Below are 6,508 nucleotides of genomic sequence, written 5' to 3'. Positions count from 1 at the left end.
TGTTAAGGAGGTTATTTTATGCTTGTCCCAATGTATGTACTAGCGTGCAGGAGTCTTTGTTATTTCAGTTAGCCTTTGTGATATCATTTTTCTGTGCTCTTAGAATTTGTGAATTCACTGCAGCCAGCAGTATGTCTACCTCGCCACTTTGTAACAGTGATGTATATCTGGGTAGTTCCTTTGTCAATTTGTTTTTGAAGAGATCTAAAACTGACCGCATGGGTCGGGGTAAAACTTTGCAGATTTTTGAATTGCCTGGTAATGAGCTATGTCCAGTGGGCTTGGTGCGGAAGCTGTTGGCAAATCGGGATTCTACACTTCTGGGCTCTGCCCCATTTTTCGCACATGGTTCTCCTTTAGCGGCTTTTCAGTTTAAATGTGTTCTTAAGAAATGCTGTGATTTATTAGGTCTTGGTAACCTTAGGATCAGCCCCCATTCTTTTAGAATTGGGGCTGCGACTGAGGGATCTTTAGCAGGGTTATCAAATGAGCAGATTAAAAACATTGGCAGATGGAAGTCAGATAGATATAAGATATACATACGCCCGGAGCTTTTAATCGATTAGTTCTCCCTTTTTCAGATGAACCCATCAGAATTGTCTAGATAATGGGGCATTCCTTCGTCCACTGGGCAAAAAAGCGGGCGGCTTTTAGACCTGGTGGTTTGAGCCTAAACATGACGGACAATAAGGTCTGTGTAATTTGGGGGGGTAAGAGGGGTTTGAAGTGGTATGATGTTTTTGATGCTTGCATGAGTAAGGCCTCTTTTTGGCCACCCCCTGATGTGCTTATTATACATGCAGGTGGTAATGACATTGGTAAATTGAACACTTCCCTGTTATTTCAATCATTTAAACAAACTGTTTGCTCTTCATGAATGCTTTCCATCAACAGTACTTATTTTTTCTGAAATCGTGCCAAGGTTGATTTGGTCAAATACACAGGTTAAGTATTTGGAGAAAACCCGCAGAAGGCTGAACAGAGGTATGGAGAATTTTATGAAGTGCGTAGGAGGGTTTTCGCATAGGCACATTGATTTAGAGGGGTTCGTGCCTGGTTTATATTGGGAAGATGGTGTACACCTATCTTTGATAGGTTCGGAGATTTTTAATGTTGATTTGCAAAACATGGTTGAAAAGGCCACGGTTTTGGGGTAAGCATGCTTTGTGGCATGCTTGTGTGGAGTGTCACCCAGATTTCTCCTCGGTGGACAGCTGTACTGGTTATGGTTTTATAATTCTGGTTATGAAAGTTATTTATCGATGGTAATTATTAAATTATTTATTTATTTAATTATTAAAGTATTATCATTTATTTATTATATAATATTTTGCCTCATTAAACGTCCGTGGCCTTTTTTCCAAAGAGTGTTTGTCTTATTTATTTATTATTTATCAGTATTGTAAGTGGTTGGTTTGTGGGGGGGGGGGGTTGTGGGGGTCCCTATCCCATGTTACAGGCCCTGGAGGCTAACGGAAGGGACACATGGGATGGGCCCCCACTCCCCTCCCCTTAGCAGAGCATTTATTTTCAGTAAGATAGGATTTATGTGTGGCAAACAGTGGGTTAACAGTTACTAACTGTGGCGCTGAGTTCTTTTCCAGGGCTGGCTGTTGCTGGGCAGATTTGGTTCTTGAATCGTGTCCTGATTGGTCAGCATCCTCTGCAGCGGGAACCCCGAAGTGAATATATACCTGGCCAGGTCAGTGGGATGCTTAGTCTGTGAAGAAGAGAAGAAGAGGTAGCAGCTCGCCCACCCTCCCTCCCTTGTCACGGCCATTTGTGAGGATGTCACCATAATGGTGAACAGTTGTTTGTTTCTTACTAGTGGGGTGTCACCCAGATTTCTCCTGGGTGGACAGCTGTGCTGGTTTTGGTTTTATAATTCTAGCCCCTTCAGGACCAAGCCCATTTTGGCCTTAAAGACCAGAGCGTTTTTTGCACATCTGACCACTGTCACTTTAAACATTAATAACTCTGGAATGCTTTTAGTTATCATTCTGATTCCGAGATAGTTTTTTCGTGACATATTCTACTTTAACATGGTGGTAAAATTTTGTGGTAACTTGCATCCTTTCCTTGTGAAAAATCCTAAAATTTGATGAAAAATTTGAAAATTTAGCATTTTTCTAACTTTGAAGCTCCCTGCTTGTAAGGAAAATGTATATTACAAATAAAAAATTTTTATTCACATAAACAATATGTCTACTTTATGTTTGCATCATAAAAGTGAAGAGTTTTTACTTTTGGAAGACACCAGAGGGCTTCAATGTTCAGCAGCAATTTTCCAATTTTTCACAAAATTTTCAAACTCACTATTTTTCAGGGACCAGTTCAGGTTTGAAGTGGATTTGAAGGGTCTTCATATTAGAAATACCCCACAAAAGACCCCATCATAAAAACTGCACCCCCCAAAGTATTCAAAATTACATTCAGCCATCATTTTAACCCTTTAGGTGTTTCACAGGAATAGAAGCAAAGTGAAGGAGAAAATTCACAATCTTCATTTTTTACACTCGCATGTTCTTGTAGACCCAATTTTTGAATTTTTACAAGGGGTAAAAGGAGAAAATGTATACTTATATTTGTAGCCCAATTTCTCTTGAGTAAGCACATACCTCATATGTCTATGTAAAGTGTTTGTGGCTGCAGTAGAGGGCTCAGAAGGGAAAGAGCGACAAGGGGATTTTCGAGAGTACGTTTTTCTGAAATGGTTTTTGGGTAGTTTGTTGCATTTAGGAAGCCCCTATGGTGCCAGAACAGCAAAAAAACCCTCACATGGCATACCATTTTGGAAACTAGACCCCTTGAGGAACATAACAAGGAATAAAGTGAGCCTTAATACCCCACAGGTGTTTCACGACTTTTGCATATGTAAAAAAAAAAATATTTTTTTTCACTAAAATGTGTGTTCCCCCCAAATTTCACATTTTTCCAAGGGTTAATAGCAGGAAATACCCCCCAATATTTGTAACCCCTTCTCTTCTGAGTATGGAGGTACCCCATAAGTTGACCTGAAGTACACTACGGGCGAACTACAATGCTCAGAAGAGAAGGAGTCATATTTGGCTTTTTGAGAGCAAATTTTGCTCGGGGGGCATGTCACATTTAGGAAGCCCCTATGGTGCCAGAACAGCAAAAAAAAAAACCACATGGCATACCATTTTGGAAACTAGACCCCTTGAGGAACGTAACAAGGGGTACAGTGAGCATTTGCCCCCCACTGGTGTCTGACAGATCTTTGGAACAGTGGGCTGTACAAGTTTTCATTTTCACGGACCACTGTTCCAAAGATCCGTCAGACACCTGTGGGGGGTAACTTCTCACTGCACCCCTCATTACATTCCGTGAGGGGTGTCGTTTCCGAAATGGGGTCACATGTGGGGTTTTTTTTTTTTTTTTGCATTTGTCAAAACCGCTATAACAATCAGCCACCCCTGTGCAAATCACCTCAAATGTACATTGTGCGCTCTCCCTTCTGGGCCTTGTTGTGCGCCCCCAGAGCACTTTGCGCCCACATATGGAGTATCTCCGTAGTCGGAAGAAATTGCGTTACAAATTTTGGGGGGCTTTTTTCCCTTTTACCTCTTGTGAAAATGTAAAGTATAGGGCAACATCAGCATGTTAGTGTAAAAAATGAAAACATTTTACACTAACATTCTGGTGTAGACCCCAACATTTCCTTTTCATGAAGGGTTAAAGAAGAAAATACCCCCCAAACCTTGTAAGGCAATTTCTCCCGAGTACGGCGATACCCCATATGTGATCCTAAACTGTTGCCTTGAAATACGACAGGGCTCCAAAGTGAGAGCGCCATGTGCATTTGAGGCCTAAATTAGGGATTTGCATAGGGGTGGACATAGGGGTATTCTATGCCAGTGATTCCCAAACAGGGTGCCTCCAGCTGTTGCAAAACTCCCAGCATGCGTGGACAGTCAACGGCTGTCCGGCAATACTGGGAGTTGTTGTTTTTCAACAGCTGCAGGCTCTGCTTTGGAAACAGTGGTGTACCGGACGTTCTTATTGGGGGAGGGGGGCTGTGTAGGGGTATGTGTATATGTAGTGTTTTTAACTTTTTATTTTATTTTGTGTAGGTGTAGTGTTTTTAGGGTACAGTCACATGGGCGGGGGATTACAGCGAGTTTCCCAGCGCAAAATTTGCTGCATCTCAAACTTGCAGCGAGAAACCCACTGTAAAAGCCTCGCCCATGTGAATGTACCCTGTTCATTCACAGGAGGGGGGTGCACCAGCTGTTGCAAAACCACAACTCCCAGCATGCATGGTCTGTTGCATGCTGGGAGTTATAGTTTTGCAACAGCTGGAGGCACACAGGTTAGGAAACACTGAGTTAGAAACAGACAATGTTTCCCAACCAGTGTGTCTCCAGTTGTTGCAAAACTACAACTCCCAGCATGCCCAGACAGCTGAAGGGCATGCTGGGAGTTGTAGTTCGGCAACATCTGAAGGGCCAGATGTTGCTGAACTAAAACTCCCAGCATGCCTGGACAGTCAGTGCATACTGGGAGTTGTAGTTTTGCAACAGCTGGAAGAGCACAGATTGGAGACCATTATACAATGGTCTCCAAACTGGGGCCCTCCAGATGTTGCAAAACTACAACTCCCAGCATGCATGGTCTGTTAGTGCATGCTGGGAGTTATAGTTTTGCAACAGCTGGAGGCACACAGGTTAGGAAACACTGAGTTAGAAACAATGTTTCCCAACCAGTGTGTCTCCAGTTGTTGCAAAACTACAACTCCCAGCATGCCCAGACAGCTGAAGGGCATGCTGGGAGTTGTAGTTCGGCAATATCTGAAGGGCCAGATGTTGCTGAACTAAAACTCCCAGCATGCCTGGACAGTCAGTGCATGCTGGGAGTTGTAGTTTTGCAACAGCTGGAAGAGCACAGATTGGAGACCATTATACATTGGTCTCCAAACTGGGGCCCTCCAGATGTTGCAAAACTACAACTCCCAGCATGCCCAGACAGCCAAAGGCTGTCTAGGCATGCTGAGAGTTGTAGTTTTCAGACTCCTAGAAGCAGCAGTGAAGATCTTCACTGCTGCTTCTGAGGACCATGTACTTACCTGCCGGTCCCGTCGCTGCTCGTCCACGTGGCCGGTCCCGCGCTGTTCCTCGGTCCCGCCGCTGGTTCGGGTAAGGCCGCCGGTCCCCCCGTGTTCCCCCACCTATGGCGCGAGCCCCCGCAGCTATCGTCCCCCGTTCTGCCCGACTTCCAGGGGCGGGCAGTGCGGGGGATCTGAACTTTCACCCTAGATCACTGTGATTGGTCCACAGGGACCAATCACAGTGATCGCTGACTAGGACCATTAATGGATGGTCCTGGGGGTGAAGCAGAAGTTGTCCCCTGCTAAAAACAGCGGGATTTCTGCTGGTTAACCCATGCAATGCTGCGCATCGCCGGGTTAACTGAATGTCATTTATAAACGTCGGGATGCGCGAACGCACTGCACAACCCGGCGTTTATATATGACATTCTGCGGGAAGGGGCTAGTTATGAAAGTTATTTATCGATGGTATTTATTAAATTATTTATTTATTTAATCATTAAAGTATTATTATTTATTTATTATATAATATTTTACCTCATTAAACGGCCGTGGCCTTTTTTCCAAAGAGTGTTTGTCTTATTTATTAATTATCAGTATTGTTAGTGGTTGGTTTGTAGGGGGGGTTGTTATTTGTCCCTATCCAATGTGGCCATGTCCAATGCTGGCTCAACGGAGGGTGAAGGTTCCTCAGAGACAACTATGTCGCAGGATAGTATTGAGCAGCCCTGGAGGCGTCGCTGCTTTTACCCAAAAAATGTTTAATGTATTTTGACGCCTTTACATTTTCTGACATTGCTAAGTGTGTTTTCCATGTTCAAAATTTCTTGGCGGTGATTTGCGCCCAAAAAAACCCTAAAGGCGCTAAATTGCGCCAAAGATCGATTGGCGCAAATGAAGAATTACTGACTAAAGTTAGAATTCGGGTAGAAAAACAGACATGGTGCACATCTACAATCTTGTATAAGGAACTGATTGCTTCTCAGCATAATATCAAAAACTAACAGGTTGTTAGTATACATTTTTGATCAAAAAGTACAAGCCCACTCGCCACGTCAAGGCCACCTATCCAGAGTGTGATTTTGAGAAAGTTGTAAAAATGACAGTGGAGTAGATGCACCAAACTTTGGTGCAAAGAGACACTGCGCCAAAGTTATGTGAAAAAAAAAACACATAAATACTTTGATAAATACCCCCCACTGACTATAGATATGATAGAAATGGCAATCATCAGGAAATAAAATTCAGCATTTTACATCCAGTGACGTCTCCAGGTTCCAATATTTAGTTTTTTTGGCTGGGGCTGGTACAAAAGTAGGGAGGGGGGGGGGGGGGGGGGGGGATTTTAAGAATGCTACAAATATACACCGCAGCCACATATTATCTCTCTGAGCTGGGGACAGCATGGGGGAGTTTGACCCTGAAGCTCCCATTGACTTC

This window comes from Hyla sarda, chromosome 4 (genome assembly GCF_029499605.1).
Source record: "Hyla sarda isolate aHylSar1 chromosome 4, aHylSar1.hap1, whole genome shotgun sequence".
Classification (NCBI taxonomy): domain Eukaryota; kingdom Metazoa; phylum Chordata; class Amphibia; order Anura; family Hylidae; genus Hyla; species Hyla sarda.
This window is presented reverse-complemented; position numbering follows the sequence as displayed.